Raw genomic sequence first — 20,845 nt, 5'->3', positions numbered from 1 at the left:
CCGCCGCGGCTATTCAATTAGACCGGACCGACGTCACCGGCTAATTACCGATAGCGTGCGCTCTGGAGACAGGTAGGGCTCGTCAGCGACCCGCGGGAGCGCCGTAATGAGCCGCCTGAAGGATTTCCGACGAAACGCTCATTAGTTTAGCCGTACTCAAACACCGATCCCGCCCATTGTGTTGCATCTGTTTCTGGGAGGAATCGGAGCACCGATTCGGTATCCGCTTATCGTTGCTCACTGTCGGTCTCCACGAGCTAGTCAGTCGGGAAACAAATGTGTCGATTAAGAGATCTTTATCCGGCGGGGTTAACGCACGACACCGGCGTACCACCTCCCTACAACTGGGGGGGGGGGGGGGGATGAGAGCGACTTCAGATTTGTATACCGGTTGCTTATACATAGGTATTGTCACCTACTGTGTCTCTCTCCGACTCAAACAGACACTTTTTTTCCATCAGTATTTTCTGAAGATACAACTAGAACTACTTCGGTATTGTATCGGATACAGCAAATAGTGAACCTATCTATGCATGCTCCTAAACTTCCTTTTGCGCAAAGAATTACTTAACATATCTAAGAAATTGACAGATCGTGGGCTCCCTGTCAACTGGAGATTTACCTAAATACTGAAAACTGATTATGAAGACCAACGCAAGTTGTAGATGTGGGTTTCAGCCCTAACACTCGTTTGATGCAACCCCGCACACCTGTCGACCCTCTGCTAGCCACTTAATCGATGCATGGCTGCTGGAACATACTTAGTTCGAGTCAGTATATTTTCGTTAGTTATCCGATCTAACCAACTAATCCTCTGATTTCTCCTGCAGCACCACACTTCAAAAGATTCTGCTCTCATCCTGTGCGGCATTGTTTATCGTCCAACGTTCACTTCCTTACTAGGCTAAAGCTCCAGACAAGTACCGGATGGTTGCAATTAAAGTGCACTTTGGGCTATAATTATCGTGTGGCAGTGAAACTTGGTAGATATGCTAATGCGTTAACACGGAACCGATTTACGCTGGATAAACATTAGTTCCAATTGTGGCCATCAGGTGCAAATTTGGCGCTGTACACTGTTAGTATTACGGTATGACTTCCACACTGTCATTTGACAAGCCATAGCGTGAGTGGACAGTATGGCTATAGAGAAGGGAGACAGTGCGCTGTAAGTGAAACTGTTTTATGTGAACGGCAGCAATTACAGTGGTGAATGAAGAGAGTATCGCCCACTAAAATGTCTGAGGAGAGGCTTCATGTCATAAATGGTTTAAAGGGGATGATTATGAAATTGGGAAACACGGCTGAGCTTGGTGTGCAGCACCTAGAAGAGGAAGGTGTCCTATCCCGGTGAAAGTTATTGACGAGATTGCTGTTACTGTAACTGACAATGCAGCACGAGCTCGGCTACTGCTAGTGCTCGAGCAATGTCACGAGAACTGTCTATCCTAATAGGACGGAAAATTTTGCGGTCTATTTTACACTGGTACCCGCACAAGATCCAGACAGTGCAGCAACTGAAACCTCATGATCTGCAGCAACGTTCTGCATTTGCTCTTCGGTTTCTGGCACCGATCGACGGTGATGGTATGTGGCCGCGCATTATTCTATACAGTGACGAGACACTTTTTACACTGCAGTGTGGAGTGATTACAACGAACTGCCGAAAATGGTGTAATGATAAACTGCGTATTTTGCACGAACAGCCATTGCACTCGCCGTATGTGACTGTTGGTACTCTGGGACTTCACAGCTGAGGTCATCAGTCCCCTAGAACTTAGAACTACTTAAATCTAACTAAACTAAGGACATCATACACATCCATGCCCGAGGCAGGATTCGAACCCGCGACCGTAGCGGTCGCGCGGTTCCAGACTGAAGCGCCTAGAACCGCACGGCCACACCGGCCGGCGTGACTGTTTGGCATAAGCACCTATACTCTTTCCGTTCTTCTTTGAAGAGATTACACCCAGGCCTTTAGGTGTATCGAGACCTCCTTGTACAGCATGTGATTCCTGCTCTGGAAGAGCACAGCTTTGTGGAAGTCATTGTATTCATTCAAGATGGGGTAATACTTCATGACGCTCGCCCAGTGAAAGATATGCTTAATGCAAGATTCCACGAACGTGTAATCTCCAGACGCTTTCCATGTGCATGGTCTGCAAGTCACCTGATCTGAATCGATGTCACTTTTGGCTCTGGGGATAACTGAAAGACGTTCGATCCCGAAGGACAGAATACAGAGACAGATTACGCAGATTCCACTGGAACTGCTGCGATCAGCTGATGATCACGTCATTTTACAGATACAGCACCTCGTCGATGTCTCTGGTGCCCTTATCGGACAAATCGTATATGCGACAGCTGATAATAAAATCAACATTATGTCTTTCTCATTTTTTTGACCTTTTTTACCCACGTCCCGTTGCTAAGCCATTACACCTGGAAACATTTATATATGTTTTCTTGCATTCTCAGCGCCAGATTTGCACCTAGTGGCCAAAATTGGAAGTAATTTATTTTTTCCACTTGAGATCGGTTCAACATCAACGCATTAGAATATCTACATCTACATCTATATCCACACTCCGCAAGCCATCTGACGCTGTGTGACGGAGGGTACTTTGAGTGCCCCTATCGGTTCTCCCTTCTATTCCAGTCTCTTATTGTTCGTGGAAAGAAAGATTGTCGGCATGCCTCTGTGTGGGCTCTAATCTCTCTGATTTTATCCTCATGGTCTCTTCGCGAGATATACGTAGAGGGAGCAATATGCTGCCTGACTCCTCGGTGAAGGTATGCTCTCGAAACTTCAACAAAAGCCCGTACCGAGCTACTGAGCGTCTCTCCTGCATAGTCTTCTACTGGAGTTTATCTATCATCTCCGTAACGCTTTCGCGATTACTAAATGATCCTGTAACGAAGCGCGCTGCTCTCCATTGGATCTTCTCTATCTCTTCTATCAACCCTGTCTGGTACGGATCCCACACTGGTGAGCAATATTCAAGCAGTGGGCGAACAAGTGTATTGTTACCTACTTCCTTTGTTTTCGGATTGCAGTTCCTTAGGATTCTTCCAATGAATCTCAGTCTGGCCTCGGCTTTACCGACGATCAACTATATATGATCATTCCATTTTAAATCACTCCTAATGCCTACTCCCAGATAATTCACGGAATTAACTGCGTCCAGTTGCTGACCTGCTACATTGTAGCTAAATGATAAAGGATTTTTCTTTCCATTTCTATCCAGTTTCGGTGCCATACGATTGTTAAACATCACACTAGACCTTTGTATCATAACCACCCGATATCTGCAGAAAATACGTCCTGAATTTGGTGTTAATTAGTTTCTCTCCTTCAGAAGCGCTTTTCTTGCTATTGTCAGCCTGCATTTGATATTCTGTCTACTTCGGCCAGTGACAATTTTTTGTTCCCCAACAGAAAACTGTGATATATAGTCCAATTAAAACGAGACAGATGGAAGAAAAGGAAGGAAAGTGTTTACTATTTCAAAAGTAGTCGCACTGACTGTCAATACATTTATCGTACTGTGAAGCAATACGTTCAGCGCCCCCCATGAAAAAATGTTTGTCATGGTCTGTGAAACTTTAATTGAACCCAGGCGTGCACCTCTTCGTCCGAAACAAATCGACGGCCACGAAAGTCTTCCTCCAGATCTCCAAAAATTTGGAAATCGCATGGGGAAAGATCGGGACTTTATGGAGGATATGTAAGCACTTCCCAGCGAAACTTCTGCAGCGCAATCGACACAACAGGCTTACCAGCTCCTCCACAATATGATGGCCTTTTAATTTAACTGGAAGGGCTCGCTGCTCATTGACTTTCTGGAACACGGCGACACTGTTACGCGCAGCGGTGCGTGGACACTGCAAAAATTGAAGCGCGCCGTTAAGTCCAAAGGCCCAGGAACGTTGACGGATGGTATCATCTTGTTGTAGGATAATGCCCGCCCCCGTGTTGTCAAGGTTGTTTTGACTACGCTGCAGAAGTTTTGCTGGGATGCCCTTACACGTTCTACATGCTGTCATAGTCTCTCCCGATGCCAATTCCATATTTTGGAGTAATGGAAAAAAAACATGCGTGGTCGTTGATTTATTCCGGACGAAGAGAAGCATGTCTGGCTACAATCATGGTTCCGTACGCAAGCATAAACATTTTTCCACGAAGGCATTAACAGTCTTGTATCACAGTGGGATACATGTACTAACAGTTACCGTGACTAGTTGGGAAATAATAAACACTCTATTTACTTTTTTCCGTGCGTCTCCTTTTCATTTGATGCCCTTTATACCTTTAGTCCCATTTCATAATCTAGTTCCCTCAACACCACATGAGTAAATTCGACTGAATTCCATCATCATCATTTTACTTTTTGATATTCATCTTATAACCTATTTTCAAGCTATTACCAATTCCGTTCAACTGATCTTGCAGGTCCTTTCCCGTTTCTGCCAAAATTGTAGCGTCACAGGCAATGTTTCTTTTTCTTCTCCCTGAACTTTAATTGACTTGCAAAATTCCTTTGCCGTTTGCTTAGTATTAAGATTGAATAATCACGAGTGTAGGCCACGATCCAGTAACATTCTGTTCTCAGTCACTGTTCCTTGTCTATGACCTCGTTGTCGACTGGTCGTTAAACTTTAATCTTCCTTCATTTGACATCTAATGCTTTCCTTTCGAAACCTTCGCCTCTTAAAACAGCAGTCGGTTTTCTTTAATAGTTGTAACCAAGGAATACTAACCCGTAATTGACGAATAATCCCTACTGTAGATAACAAAAAAGTTATTAAACAAAGGTGAGAAAGTACAAAAGGATGATCAAGGGTAGAGAACACCGTTAGCGACATAAAACATGTACTTCACTCCTTATAATAAGCAACAAGAAATCTCTGTCGTCGGACAGCAAATTGCAATACTGTGGGAAAAGTAATAATGCGATATAGGCTTGAATGCCCATGACAACGAAGAAACAAAGAGGGCACATTCACTATACTTTTCCCTTAATAAAGCCTTCTATTTTTCGTCTAGTGAGACACAGGAAGTGTTTCCATGTTTAAGATAAGTCTCGTTTATTCTTCAGTCTCAGTTGCACATTTCTAGTTAGATGAGACGTTACGATCACTCTGGATCATCTTCACATATACTATACAGAGGTGTTTAACTAACCAATAATACAGGCACTGTAGGCGTAATAATCGCAGATTGTTTCTCATAACAACAAAACGTCTCAGAAGTCGAAAGAAAACCACGAGAGGAATGTTATTAATGAGGTATGCTAATGTCTATTAAAAAGTGAAGCAAACTGAGATTTTTCTTTGCTCGGAAATATCCTCAAGCAAACGAACTCATATCAAACAATAAAGCCACTTTCAAATGCGAATTAACAGCTATTAAGTGGACACAGAAATATGTGATCAAGAATAAAGTCACAAAAAGGAATACCAGAAATAAATAACCGATTGTGTTACGTGAGTGGTCAACCCGATATCTTCCAAGCTGGTTAACGCGACTGCTCTCTGTAACAAACCGGCTCATGCTTCTCTCCAGGTCTTGGTGGGCGCTCAGGCATGATCCAGCCACCGAGTGCGCTTCCACACCGCCAAAGATTTCATTCGAATACAATCGAGCGATGTTACCAAATATGGCACACACGGATACAGATACACACACACACAGATGCGCGCGTGCACGCGTACACACACTGTAACCTCCCCACAAAATTTTTAAAGAAATGACAAGATTATTTAGAAATGCTAATGGACATTGCGCTAAGTGTAACCTCTCCACTGAAATTTTAAAGACAGAAATAATAAATGAATGGGAACCAAGTGTAACCTCTCGCAATGAAATCTACTGACAATGGCAATTAAACAAAAATTAGCAATCTGACTCAAATATAAGTTCTTCACAAAAATAATGAAAAACAATTCAGTGCTAATGAAATTCAATTAAACCGAAATATCGGTCTTTGGCCCTGTGCAAAAATCAGAATTAATTTCTTACCTCATTTTAACTGCTAGTCAAATTTCTGCTCTTATTCTTGCGCACGGCTTGGAGGAACTGCATTGCAAATAATAATATTCCTTTTTTCTGTGATTTTACTGAAATTTTTCTTTAAAAGAAGTGGAAAGAAATGGGAAGTGCAACGAAATCGTTAGTTCAATAAAAAATAAAATTTTTTGAAAAATGCTTTTGAAATAAAAATTATTATTGGGGGCACTTGTTGCAGATTAATTACAATAAATAAACTTTACATTATGTGATCATTACCTTAATTAATAATTTACCTCATTCAGCCTCCTGACCAGAATGCCGACAGACTACATCACACAACCGCACTGGGCTGCTACCACTGACCGACCGCTCTGCATGACGACTACTAGCGTACTGCACGCCACTGAACAGAGCTACTGCTCGCAACGACTACTGACTGAGTACTCTACCCAACTAAACAGAGCTACAGACTGAGAACCGCTCGCAACACTCGCGCGGTCAAGCGCATACTCTCTGGTCAGAGACGCTGCAATGCCTCGCCATCGCTGCTACGTTACATACGTGTTTCAACACACACACACACACACACACACACACACACACACACAGTATGAAGACACCGGTAATTGTCAGCAGTAATTTCTTTTTCTTTTCGTTTCTCGTTATGTATATATGTTTGATGGTTCAAATGGCTTTGAGCACTATGGGACTCAACTGCTGAGGTCATTAGTCCCCTAGAACTTAGAACTAGTTAAACCTAACTAACCTAAGGACATCACAAACATCCATGCCCGAGGCAGGATTCGAACCTGCGACCGTAGCGGTCTTGGGGTTCCAGACTGCAGCGCCTTTAACCGCACGGCCACTTCGGCCGGCTATGTTTGATGGTTCAGGTATATTTTGTCCTATAGTATACAGTGAAACTATGTATTACTGTTGTCTTGTGACACGATGTTCTTGCTGCTCCGTTCATTTTCATTTTTTGTGTATGTAATAACTTTAATTTTTATGATAATCTTTCTAATAACCCTGAAAAATGTAATGGACAAAGTAATACTGCTACAGAAAATATATGACCGAGAACAATATCAATAGCTGAAGATCGAAGAGGAAGGCGGCGACGAGTTCGCCCATGTATGGTGTGAATAGCGGGCTGGTATCGCGCCGGCTGAAAATGCACATAAAATACGGTACTGTCGAAGTCTTACATTCTGACTAGGCGTGGACTTAATATTCATGAGGTCATTAAGACAAGAAAGCGTTAGTCTGTTTTGGGCGGTATGAGCTTCGTTGAATCTTAGAAGTTTAAATGACAATGCATACGCAAGCGGATAGTGATTATTGCCTGTTAGAGTTGTCTACTGTGGAGTAGATTCCAAAAACTAATATGTTCTAAGATATTTCATTTGCAATTTTATGAAGTTCACGTTCAGTAAATCTCTAACACTCACTATAAAAACAATTAAGCAGTTTACTGCAACATGAAGTTATCCGCCAGACTGTGAATTCCCATGTGACGAATCAGACGGCGAAATGAAGTGAATTTTACTTTTACAGGTCCGTGTATTTACCGTTAATAGCAGCATCGTGTGTCTCAGTAATATTACCATCGTACAGATACGAACTCCGATCCAAATCAGCGGCTCCAGACCAATCTGTACTCAAAGGAAGATGACCAAGGAACAATATGACCGCCAAGTGGATCACGCACCTGACAAGAGGCTGAAACAGTTGCAGTTTCCCACTGGCCGATCTACGGCTGTTTCGCCGCCACCATCGCCATTTCGTGGCTACCATCGCCGAGCTGCCGACAACATCGCCTCCCATGCACTCACTAAGGACTTAGGTTTAGTTTAAATGTAGCTCATGTCTTTTTGTGACTTCAATTCAGTACTCGTTGTCTCTGAACAAACGTAGCTAGATTCAAAATTTCCTGTTGCCATTGTCTGCTGCATTGTCATTACTCTGCCACTGCCAACTCGATTTCCCTCTCTTTCATTTGGATAGCTTTTGCATGCATATTTTGGGGTATTTTCTTGAATATTTGTGTGTGCTGTGATTATGTTAGGCAGTTTTACGTATTTCAATGATGTATGTGGTGAACTGAATTGCATTGTCTGTGGCTTCGACCAATAGGAACAAGCAACTCATTCCTCATTGGAACATAATATAAACGCACTGGGAAATGTGAATCTGAAAGCTGTAGTCGACAGAAATGTTTACTTTCTACGAGGGCAGTTCAATAAGTAATGCAACACATTTTTTTTCTCGGCCAATTTTGGTTGAAAAAACCGGAAATTTCTTGTGGAATATTTTCAAACATTCCCGCTTCGTCTCGTATAGTTTCATTGACTTCCGACAGGTGGCAGCGCCATACGGAGCTGTTAAAATGGCGTCTGTAACGGACGTGCGTTGCAAACAATGGGCAGTGATCGAGTTTCTTTTGGCGGAAAACCAGGGCATCTCAGATATTCATAGGCGCTTGCAGAATGTCTACGGTGATCTGGAAGTGGACAAAAGCACGGTGAGTCGTTGGGCAAAGGGTGTGTCATCATCGCCGCAAGGTCAAGCAAGACTGTCTGATCTCCCGCGTGCGGGCCGGCCGTGCACAGCTGTGACTCCTGCAATGGCGGAGCGTGCGAACACACTCGTTCGAGATGATCGACGGATCACCATCAAACAACTCAGTGCTCAACTTGACATCTCTGTTGGTAGTGCTGTCACAATTGTTCACCAGTTGGGATATTCAAAGGTTTGTTCCCGCTGGGTCCCTCGTTGTCTAACCGAACACCATAAAGAGCAAAGGAGAACTATCTGTGCGGGATTGCTTGCTCGTCATGTGGCTGAGGGTGACAATTTCTTGTCAAAGATTGTTACAGGCGATGAAACATGGTTTCATCACTTCGAACCTGAAACAAAACGGCAATCAATGGAGTGGCGCCACACCCACTCCCCTACCAAGAAAAAGTTTAAAGCCATACCCTCAGCCGGTAAAGTCATGGTTACAGTCTTCTGGGACGCTGAAGGGGTTATTCTGTTCGATGTTCTTCCCCATGGTCAAACGATCAACTCTGAAGTGTATTGTGTTACTCTTCAGAAATTGAAGAAACGACTTCAGCGTGTTCGTAGGCACAAAAATCTGAACGAACTTCTCCTTCTTCATGACAACGCAAGACCTCACACAAGTCTTCGCACCCGAGAGGAGCTCACAAAACTTCAGTGGACTGTTCTTCCTCATGCACCCTACAGCCCCGATCTCGCACCGTCGGATTTCCATATGTTTGGCCCAATGAAGGACGCAATCCGTGGGAGGCACTACGCGGATGATGAAGAAGTTATTGATGCAGTACGACGTTGGCTCCGACATCGACCAGTGGAATGGTACCGTGCAGGCATACAGGCCCTCATTTCAAGGTGGCGTAAGGCCGTAGCATTGAATGGAGATTATGTTGAAAAATAGTGTTGTGTAGCTAAAAGATTGGGGAATAACCTGGTGTATTTCAATGCTGAATAAAACAACCCCTGTTTCAGAAAAAAAAAATGTGTTGCATTACTTATTGAACTGCCCTCGTAGAACTCGTCATTTAACAGCATTCTATAAGCCATGAGTGATCTTACTTACTTTTTTAGATCCTAGTGAGCGATATGACAACCAATCCCACAGTTATTTTCAAAAGAATTCATGGTATTTTTGTAATTAAAATTTTTGGGGTGTTGTTTACCAATTTCTGACGTAAATGTAAATGCCGTGTGTCTAGGGCTCCTCGTCGGGTAGAGCGCTCGCCTGGTGCAAGTCTTTCGAGTTGACGCCGCTTTGGCGACTTGCGTGTCGATGGAGATGACATGATGATGATTAAGACAACACAACACCCAATCCCTGAGCGGAGAAAATCTCCGACCCAGCCGGGAATCGAACCCGAGCCTTTAGGCATAACAGTCCGTCGCACTGACCGCTCAGCCACTAGGGTCGGACTTTTATAACGTGATCGTTATAGTAGCTTTGGATGTGTAACGGTTTCTTCCGAATTTAGAAACAAATTTCGCTTCATTATGTTTACATATTTGGATATAATTCACAGTTAAAATTGGATATTTAAAATTCCTGGTGACTAGTAGACAAAACGGACCTCTTTCAATAGTTTGCCAGAGCCTGTAGATTTTCGGTCGGTACGACTTATATCGAATAATGCATTATTTCCACTTGTATATAGTTATTGTCTAACACATATCTATGTATGGGAAAGGGTTCCGCAGAACTGAAAATGACCACTGCTGTTTTATACGTTTTAAGAAATTAACACGAGACCTGTTTCGGAACAACGTGCATTCGTAACCGGGTGCCCTTTATACGAATGTGTGTACATTAATTGTGGAGGAACGATTCTTCGTATCTGAGTATTAAAATCCGTATCAAACAACAAAATCAGTTAGCAAAACTAGCAGCTAGTTGTGATGCATTGTGCTCGTCAGTGTTACGTTACAATAAACAGAGGATTCTGAGTGACTCTTTATATCTCAGGCCCTGATTTTGAACGATAGGCATGGGGAGATTTTTATTACTGTGATTTGAAGAGTTGTTTCTTCACAATTAAAATGTGCGCTAGTTTACAGATGCCTTACAATTGATGATAGAAGTCGATGCGAAACTAGTCGTGGCTTAAACTGATGTAATATGTGGACGACTGCTGCTCGCAAAATAGACATATTACACTGATACGTTGTATATCACCATTAGCTACACCAATGTCAAAATTTTCTTCTTGTTATTTTACGGAAGTTTCATTTTATTACAGTTGGTTTTCTAAATACACCATCAACAGAGGAGTCAAGCGTGAACCTAAAATGGCTTTGAGCACTATGCGACTAAACTTCTGAGGTCATCAGTCGCCTGGAACTTAGAACTACTTAAACCTAACTAACCTAAGGACATCACACACATCCATGCCCGAGGCAGGATTCGAACCTGCGACCGTAGCGGTCGCTCGGTTGCAGACTGCAGCGCCTAGAACCGCACGGCCACTCCGGCAGGCAAGCGTGAACCTTTTTCAGGTTCGTGGTACCTCCGAAAGTCCTGATCCAAAATGTTTCCTTCTGTGATACGAGCTCTCTTTCCTCTCGTTTACGCGTATTGTCCAGCTATGATACTCTGGTTCTGTCTATTGTTAACAAATGTCTTCAGGCAGGATAGCGAGTAGGAAACTCATTGAAACGTTGCTACAAGACGATGGTGCCACACAGTTGATTTAGTTGATTTCCTGTGACGAGTTCACCAGTAAAAATTACTAAGGAAGACTTCATTCCTTCACATTTAGCTCTTATCTGAAACCTTCATTAGTGTGTATGTCACTGCAGTAGTAAGACATTTCATTCCCACGAGTTCTATTCTTCTGACCTACCTTTTTGTTAATACAGAACTATCAAAACCATGAAGAAACGTTTCCACTGCTGTTACTGTATAGAATTCAACCACTGCCCTCTGTACACTGTTTGTCATGATTCATTGTCCCACAAAGAACTGAAATTTTGAATTTTTCTACTTGATATTTACTTAAATGCGCCACACCGGTACAAGCTTTTGCTAATGTTTATCGGCAGTTTGATCCTTTATACCTTGCCCCGCACTGGCCCACCTCTCAGTTTCATAATTTGCCTCTGATAGAGATATCCCTCTTCTACTTTTGCTTCGGCCTGTCTTGCGCATCCACGCATGGTCGGCATGGTTATTAATGGATTTACTATCGTTAAAACAAGAGGTGGCCAGATGCCCCTCCCTGTCGCCACCCTGTTCTCCTCTTGGACGGAATGCGGGAAAGTATGTGGAAATCTGTTCGAAATATTTGTGAACTTGGGTACCAGCCCGGCATTCATCTATCGGCATGTGGGAAACCGCCTAAACCTCACTTCCTGGCTGGTCGGCACACCGACCCTCGTCGTCAATCCGCCGGACGGATCTGATCCGGGGCTGGCGCATCTCCCGGTCCCGCAAGCGGCGCGTTACCACGCACAGCTGTTGGGCGGGTACCTTTCAAACGAATATTCAGTTGATTCAGTTTGATTCGGTTAAAATCACTTCTTCTTCAAAAAGCGCTGTTAATTTTAAATTGAGAATCTTTCTTTCTGTCAAAAATAAACGAGACGCCAGCATCAATATTACAAAAAAAAAAAAGAAAAGAAAAAACCGTAGGCGATGCAAGACGCGCTTGCTTAAGCCCTTGTGTTTTTCTATCCTGGTAGATTCTTCGAAAATTCTGTTAAACGTCCTAGCGTACACATTTTGCGCGTAAAACTTTTATATATATCGTTCTATAGATATATATATCCCCAAAAAATGTGCATCACCTCTGTTCCCAAGAGTTCCCGAACCTGTACAGAAAACTGAAATAGAGACCAACATAAACATCATTTCCGCCCTTTTTATTGCTTATGAAAACCACACACTCCATGTTGAACCACCATACAGCAAGACCCTCAGAGCTGCTGGTTCAGATTGCTGTACACACCGGTACCAAAAAATGGCTCTAAGCGCTATGGGACTTAACATCTGAAGTCATCAGTGCCCTAGACTTAGAACTATTTAAGCCCAACTAATGTAAGGACATCAGGCACATCCATGCCCGAGGCAGGATTCGAACCTGCAACAGTATCAGCAGCGCGGTTCCGGTCGGAAGCGCCTAGAACCGCTCGGCCACAGCGGCCGGCCACACCGGTACCTCTAATACCTATAGTGCGTCCTCCTGCTTTGATGCATGCCTGTATTCGTCGTGGCATACTATCCACAAGTTCGTCAAGGCACTGTCGGTCCAAATTCTCCCACTCCTCAACGGCGATTCGGCGTAGATCCCGCAGAGTGGTTGGTGGATCACATCGTCCATAAACAGCCCTTTTCAACCTATCCAGCGCACACTCCGCTGCAGAGTGAAAATCTCATTCTGGAAACTATCCAAGGCATGTTTGATAGGATTCATGTCTGGAGAACTTGCTGGCCACTCTAGTCGAGGGATGTCGTTATCCTGGAGAAAGTCATTCACAAGATGTGCAAGATGGGGGCGCGAACTGTCGTCCATGAAGACGAATACGGCCGGAGGATGGCATTCACGTATCGTGCAGCTATTACAGTGCCTTCCATGGCCACCAGCGGTGTACGTTGGCCCCATATAATGCCACCCCAAAACCTCAGTGAACCTTCACCTTGCTGCAAGCGCGGGACAGCGTGTCTAAGGCGTTCAGCCTGACCGGGTTTCCTCCACATAAGTCTCCGTCGATTTTTTGGTTGGAGGCATATGCGACATTAATCAGTGAAGAGAATGTGATGCCATTTCTCAGCGGTCCATTCGGCATGTTGTTGGGCCCATCTGCACGGTGTCGTGGTTACAAAGGTGGACCTCGCCAAGGACGTCGGGGACAAAGTTGCGCATCATGCAGCATATTGCGCACAGTTTGAGTCGTAACACGACGCCCTGTGGCTGCACGAACGCTTTATTCAACATGGTGACGTTGCTGTCAGGATTCCTCTGAACCATAATCCTTAAGTAGCGGTCATGCACTACAATAGTAGGACTTGGACGCCCTGAGAGAGGCACGTCATCGACAGTTCCTGCCTCTCTGCATCTCCTCCATGTCCGAACAACATCGCTTTGGTTCACTCCGAGACGCCTGGACACTTCCCTTGCTGAGAGCCCTTCCTGGCACAAAGTAACAATGCGGACGCGATCGAACCGCAGTATTGACCGTTTAGGCATGGTTGAACTACAGACAACACGAGCTGTGTACCTCCTTCCTGGTGGAATGACTGGAAGTGATCGGCTGTCGGACCCCCTCCGTCTAATAGGCGATGCTCGTGCATGGTTGACTACATCTTTGGGCGGGTTTAGTGACATCTCTGAACAGTCAAAGGGACTGTGTCTGTGATACAATATCCACAGTCAACGTCTATCTTCAGGAGTTCTGGGAACCAGGGTGATGCAAAACTTTTTTTGATGTGTATATCTGTTACATTTCATGTCTCTCAATACTGAAGTAGTGCAATACACAAAATTACATAATTTATATGCAGTAGAAAAGAACGTCAATTATGGAAATTTTTGCAAATTTTTAGACGGAAGCATGACGTACAGTCAGAGAATATAGTAAAACTGACAACAAAAATATGTAATATGTACACTCTTTGACATAAAACTTGACCGGCGGCCGGCCGCTTCAGAGGCTAAGTCCGCGCCGATCGCGACATGGGACAATAAAACTGGCCAACTCGCTAATTCTCTAAGTCCGGTCATCTGCACAATCTGGCAACACTGCAGACTGCGGCACTTCCTGGAGGAAAACTTGTCCCATGATGGAGAAACTATAGGCTGATTGCACCTGTGGTCTAGCGGTAGCTTGCGTTGTTTCTGTTCATAATGTCAGTGGATCGAGAGCAGCTGGCATAAAATATTTTTATAGCCTCTTCTGCCTGAATACTGAACACGTGAATGTAATAGTAGCGCAGATTCAATCTATTTCGCTTTCTGACACACCGATATCAAAATTTTGTCCAGTAACCATTTTGCGGCAGATTTCCTGCAGACTGTCCTCCTCTGGACGCCGTAATCGGCAAAGCTCCGGGATCCATTTGCTGGCTACTGGCAGCGGCCGTGGCGACAGCAGCGGCGCTGCACTCCCCCGTTCTTTATCGAAAGCGCCTGCTACCGCTCATCGCTTTTGATGATTTAAAACGCTTTATTATTAAATGTTGCTCCACAGAAAATTTCTACGATTTCCATTCACGCTCAAAAGCAACGGAGACAGACGCCCTGATTAGTAGGCGGGTATTATATTACATTAATCGGCAAGAGCTGAGTATGGCCCGAAATTAATTTTATAGACTGGGACGAAATTAAACCACCTCACTACATTCGATGAATTTATAAATGCTTCATACCTCGTTTCTTTTCCTTTCAAACTCAATTATTTGTGCAACTTTTGGTCAATGTTTGGATGTTTTCGTCAAGCCAGAGTGAGCGTCTGTGGTGTAAAGTGTATTACAGTTCTTGTTTCATTTCTTATGGTAAGTCTATGCGATAAACTGTGTGAATACCTTGCAATGCATGCTCTGTAGCAGTGCAGGAACACTGCACATTTGGAGTTTCATGTATGGGTTCATAAAGTATTTATTGTTGATCGGAAGTGATAGTTAAGGTCATCAGATTTAAACCAGAAAAATTTGTCGTTTTGAAGGTTTCAGAGAACGGAAAGGAATTGCTAACGCCGGTGTTAGAAAACGTCTACAGTTAAATGCTATTGCAAAAATTTAGAAGAAGGGAACTATATTAATGAACATGTGCACTTCATAAACAACCTTCTGACATGTTAGACCTATATGACGAACAAAGCTCAAATTTATATCGTTGAAAGTCGGTTTGAATCTTTCCAGGACCTATTTTACAGTAAAGCACCTTGGAATTTGCAAAGCAGAAGTCCGTGATATTAACTTAATTTACTAAGTCGAAATCGGACGAAGGTTCATGTTTAAAGGCATTCTTCAGATTTCGCATAAGAAATTTTTACTAGCAGTTTGCAACTCCATTAATTAAAATGGAAAGTAAAAGGTTGTAGTCAGCGGCTTCTACCGTGATTCGAACTGCTATGTCTTATAGTACAAGCACTGCAAAGCACAAGGGAACCTCTGAACTAACGACACACTGGCGGCCAGAGGCGGACTATAGTCACTGCGAAGTTGCCTGAGCCTCAAAACGCAACCTTAAACACACAGAGGAGGTGGAGATTACTGTTTTAACGTCCCGTCGACAACGATGTCATTAGAGACGGAGTACAAGCTCGGATTAGGGAAGGATGGGGAAGGAAATCGGCCGTGCCCTTCCTAAGGAACCATCCCGGCATTTGCCTGAAGCGATTTAGGGAAATCATTGAAAACCTAAATCAGGATGGCCGGGTGCGGGATTGCACCGTCGTCCTCCCGAATGCACACACAAACAGGTGTTACTTATGTGAAGAACGCCGTTCTTGGAGTCCAGAAATTAAATATACTTTCTAATTGTGTCATCTTGCAGTGGATTATATCGTACGAGTCTTCGATGTGGGAAACGAATGTCAAGTGAATTTAGCGAGGTAACGCCGACCTACACCCGGAAGTAAATGCACTATCAGAGTGTTGACAAATACTTGCTACGATGCTGCCATTTCTCGGCTCTCTGACGAGGCAGCTCTTCAGCGAAATGCTTGCCGTGATTCTCCGATACGGTTCTTCAGAGTGGAGACGCGCGCGCACGTTTGGTTTTTATGCGGCGTTCTCCCCTGATGGTTTCTGACGTCGCCTTGTGGGCTATGGATACATATGAGACACTCAATTATCATTAATCCAGAATGATACAAGTTTCAGCTTCCGGCGTGGAAGAAGGCTGTTGACGCCGACATTATATCATTTCAACGTAGGGAAATCAAAACGGATCATTCAATGTTTCTCATTCAACATAAAGCATGTGAGATAAATTTCCGTAACGTTCATAATCATCTAAAAATACAAACGAAGTAAAAATACACCGGAAGCTTATTCGAATTGAATATAATGTAAGATACCAAACGCTTTGCACCTCGATGTCGAATTTGTCCACTTGCAATCTTTTGCAGCATACACATAGAATGTCATGATTACCACGAGAATGAAGAAATATGTTGGTAAGGATGGAAGCAAGAAAGGACGCAGTCAACAAATATTTTATTCCTCATGGCATACATTTCATTTGACACGTAAGAAGAGGTAAAGCGGGAATTTACTTTCGTTAACACGAAAGACATGCCGCACATATTGATAACGAGGAAGTCTGCGTCTTCATACGTTTCCTTAGCAAATATCAACTTTAAATTGCATAACGCAAACATTTTTAACAGACACGAATTCCTACCCAGCATCTATTGTCCCTGTTAACGAACGACGAGAGATGTTAAATATTGCTTCTTCACAAGTAACTTACTTGAAATGCCGTGAGGTAAAGCTGTGTGTTGGACACGGATTCGAACCCGGAACCCAATCGGATTGCTATCGAAGCACAGTCAAATGTGACATATCGGAATTTTGCGGCTGTAGCTAGATGTTTTAACTGAAATGACGAGACGAAACATTAATTTTTTCCTTCCCAGGACTACAACCCGGCACCTATCGCTGTTATATTCTAGAGAAAACGAACGTTAAATATGGGTTTGTTGCACCAGCAGTGACATGTGAGCATGTTTGAACTGAAATAATATGACGAAGAGTTCAGCGCTCACTGGGAATAGAGCCCCACACATATCGTTGTTGACTACACACAAAGAGAAGTCAGCTACCGAATTTTTCTCCACCAGCTGCTCAGAATAGCATCTTGAACTTACAGTCATCTCGCAAATAGTTCTGTGTCTCACTGGGAGTTAAAAACGTCAGATATCGTTAGTGTTGACAGCGAATGAAAATACATTAAAAATCAAAATTATTATCCACCAGCAGATAGGTGTTCTCATGATAGAGCTTGATAATACATAATTAAATCTTTAGTGCCGGGCCAGGATTCGATCCCATTCACGCGTAATATGTGAAGGTGTTGAGGAATCTGCAGTTTTGGACAAACAACAAATTGTAGCCGAGCTGTATTGCCACGAAGGGATCAAATTCCGCGTTAAGGGCGGTCTGAGTTGCATTCCCAGTTCAGAACCAATTTTATCGACATACAGAAGCTCAAATAAAAGATGGAATAAGTGTCCTGTGACCATACATAGCGTTTGTGTCGTCACTTGAAATAAATAACTAGTATAAGAAAGGTTACTGGTGATAGAGTTTCTACATGTCGCCACTCCAGACTTTATTGTGGTTCAACCTACCGTCTACTTGGTAAAGAAGGAATATCATCTTTAATGTGAATTTTCAGACCACGCAGCCATTATATCTCCTTCACTTGGTGTAGCCAGGAGAGAATGGAATCTGTCTCTCCCTATCTAAAATCATTGACAGAAGTGGGAATCGAACCCAGACCATAGGTATAACAACCTACCATCCGTCCAACAGATCACGAAATCCCCTTCTGTGCGAGTCATTTTTCTATCGTAACGCAGTTGCGCCACACTGGATGAGAATTCTGACACACAGGCTCCCTGTAGTAATTTGCAGCATGTTCAGTAAATTCATTTACCTGGTTGACCGAATCACCATGAACTAGCTGCCTCGGCTACCCAGTGCATACATTCGACTATTTTGTAATCACAGAAATAAAATCACGTAACTGCCACCTACACACAACTGCCAACAGTGTAGGATGCAGAAGTTTAAATAGGAAGTGTTCCTTTCCACTTGAGCTATTCTATTGCGCTATCTGTTACTAGAAAACGTCGCTCAGTCCAAAAGAAAAGCTGTAACTGTTTGTCTCTCAGAAGTCAAGACCTGGCCATATGCATAATCTCACAGTGCTGTGGAATCCAAAAGTTCTGGGGGAATAGTTGCCGAGCTCTGGAGCTGTTGTAGCTACGTGTCAGCTTGTAGCATAGATAAGATGTCGCGAGTTCGAATACATTCAGTGTCACATTTAATAAAACGCAATTCTGCTCTCTGCTGAAGTTATCAATCTAATGGAACTTTGAACTTAATTCCCTTCACTTCTCAACCCAAAGTAGTCGCATGTGGAAAAAGGACTAACTACTGTGACATTTTGTTCTGTTCAGGTTTAATAGACAGCAGGCAGCAGATGCATCTCGAAGATATGTAGGGAGAGCGCATCGTGCCATAATATGTCAGAAAAGTATTTTCTACATTAGCTGTCGTGTGGTAGTGATATTTTATTCTTCTTCAAACTTTGACAGCTTTAACTCAGAACAAGTTTTCTACATGCATGTAATCAATAAACTGCATGTGCATTGTCAGACTGTCATAGGTAATATCAGAGAATTCGCATATATCGTTGATGATTAATTTCTCTCTCATGTTTACTATTGTTTTAACAACACTAAAGGAAACCTTACGAAAATTGTGCACTGTATTATAAGAAATGAAACAAAACTAACCATGATAACCTTACGACGAAAGTATCTGTACACAAGCATGCCTCTATCGACACGAATTAGTAAAATACTACTGACTTAGATTTTGATTGGGTCTGTGTTTAATTGGTATGCTGTGTCATACTCAAGAGGTATGCAAATGTGGCATTTCATAAATATAGTTACGTATTCCTAGAAACCCAAAATTCGCTTGTCAGCAGCGGAAAGAGGCGTTACCTGTTGTGCAGCATTGTAAGTTTTTCAACATTGCACTATGAGCTGAAAGCGTTTTCTTGCGATTTCCTTATTGATGTTTGATCTGACTGCTTGTAGCTTTTTCACAGAAGGGATAAAAACGTTACAGTCAGTGAGACTGGAACTGCGAACCGTAACAGACGCTGTTTCACAGGTCAGCACGTTACCACACAGCTGGCGAGGAGGTACGGGTCTCAGCTTCCTATTTCGAGGGCAATAGTAACTAGAACTCGTAAACCGCTATTTAAAGGTCGAGATTAGTTGCGATTTCCACCTGCAACGACTTTCCTGGGCTGAAAACCGTAAATTTTCAATCTTTTGTTACCCTTCAAGCGATAATAACTCAGATTATTCAATGGAAATGACAGGTAAAATCAAGTGAACTTTGAGGCTTAATTCCGTGCACACCAGGAAGTAACTCGTCCATCACAGAGTTGCCAAACATACGTTGCCATGTTGCCAAATCTCAGTTACAGTACCAGCAGGAAGAAGACGAACCGATGTGATCCTACAGCGGTCTGGGAAGTGACCATAGCTGGTGTCTCCAAGTCGCGGCTGCTACGGCCTGGAATACGTAATGCGTCTGATTCGCTTTCTGTAACTAGGTTTAGGGACTGGAGCGTAGTTACTAATAATACTCAGAACTGACTGCAAACTGAGCATCATAAATCAGTAACTCTCATTGTTGTTTTTATATTTCTTTCGTAAGTGTACTCAAAACTAAGAAAGTCATTCACAGGCGTTTTCGTGCCTCGCCGATAGTCGAGCACAACAAACAAATAATAAAAAAAAAGAATGTGTGTGTGTGTGTGTTTGTGTGTGCGTGTGTGTGTGTGTGTGGGAGAGAGAGAGAGAGAGAGAGAGAGAGAGAGAGAGAGAGAGAGAGAGAGAGGGAGGGAAATAAAAAGCAATGGGAGAGAGTGTAAAAAATTGTTGTAAAGAAATTGAATCATGGTATTTAAAGAACTTTTTCATTAAAATGACACTTTCCACATCATTACGAAATGTCGTATTCATGATCTATTGAACGAGAGGTAATCTAATCTAATCTAATCACATCATATTGATGATTAGCCATGAAGAGTCATGAATTACCGAAAGTTTTGCCAATACCAGTAACCAAATCTAAATTTGAAAATAAAAGACGACAATTTTTGTAATAAACCGTGACTCCTATCAAGACCCTTTCGTCCCTGTTATCTAACCACGAAAGATGTCTGGTATACCTCCATTCTGAAGTAACAAAGTGTGCATGCATTTAAAGATGAAGTGCATGATGTGAAGTTCTGTGACGGAGATACGAACCCAACACGTAATCCGATTGTTAACTAAGAAAAATCAAATGTTACGTATCGGTTTTTCTTACGAGCCGCTAGGTGTCTGAATCTAAAATAAGGATACAAACTTTTGTGCCTAAGCGACAATCGAACTGCACACCTATCGTGCATCCACGAATATAGCGTAAGTATCAGTTGCTTACTCATGAACAGTAAGATGTGTGCGTGTTTGACCAGAAATAACGACACCTGTTGCGATTGTTGGCAACACATGAACAGACATTGAAATTGCGCGTTAATTTTC

Source organism: Schistocerca piceifrons, chromosome 4 (genome assembly GCF_021461385.2).
Source record: "Schistocerca piceifrons isolate TAMUIC-IGC-003096 chromosome 4, iqSchPice1.1, whole genome shotgun sequence".
Classification (NCBI taxonomy): domain Eukaryota; kingdom Metazoa; phylum Arthropoda; class Insecta; order Orthoptera; family Acrididae; genus Schistocerca; species Schistocerca piceifrons.
This window is presented reverse-complemented; position numbering follows the sequence as displayed.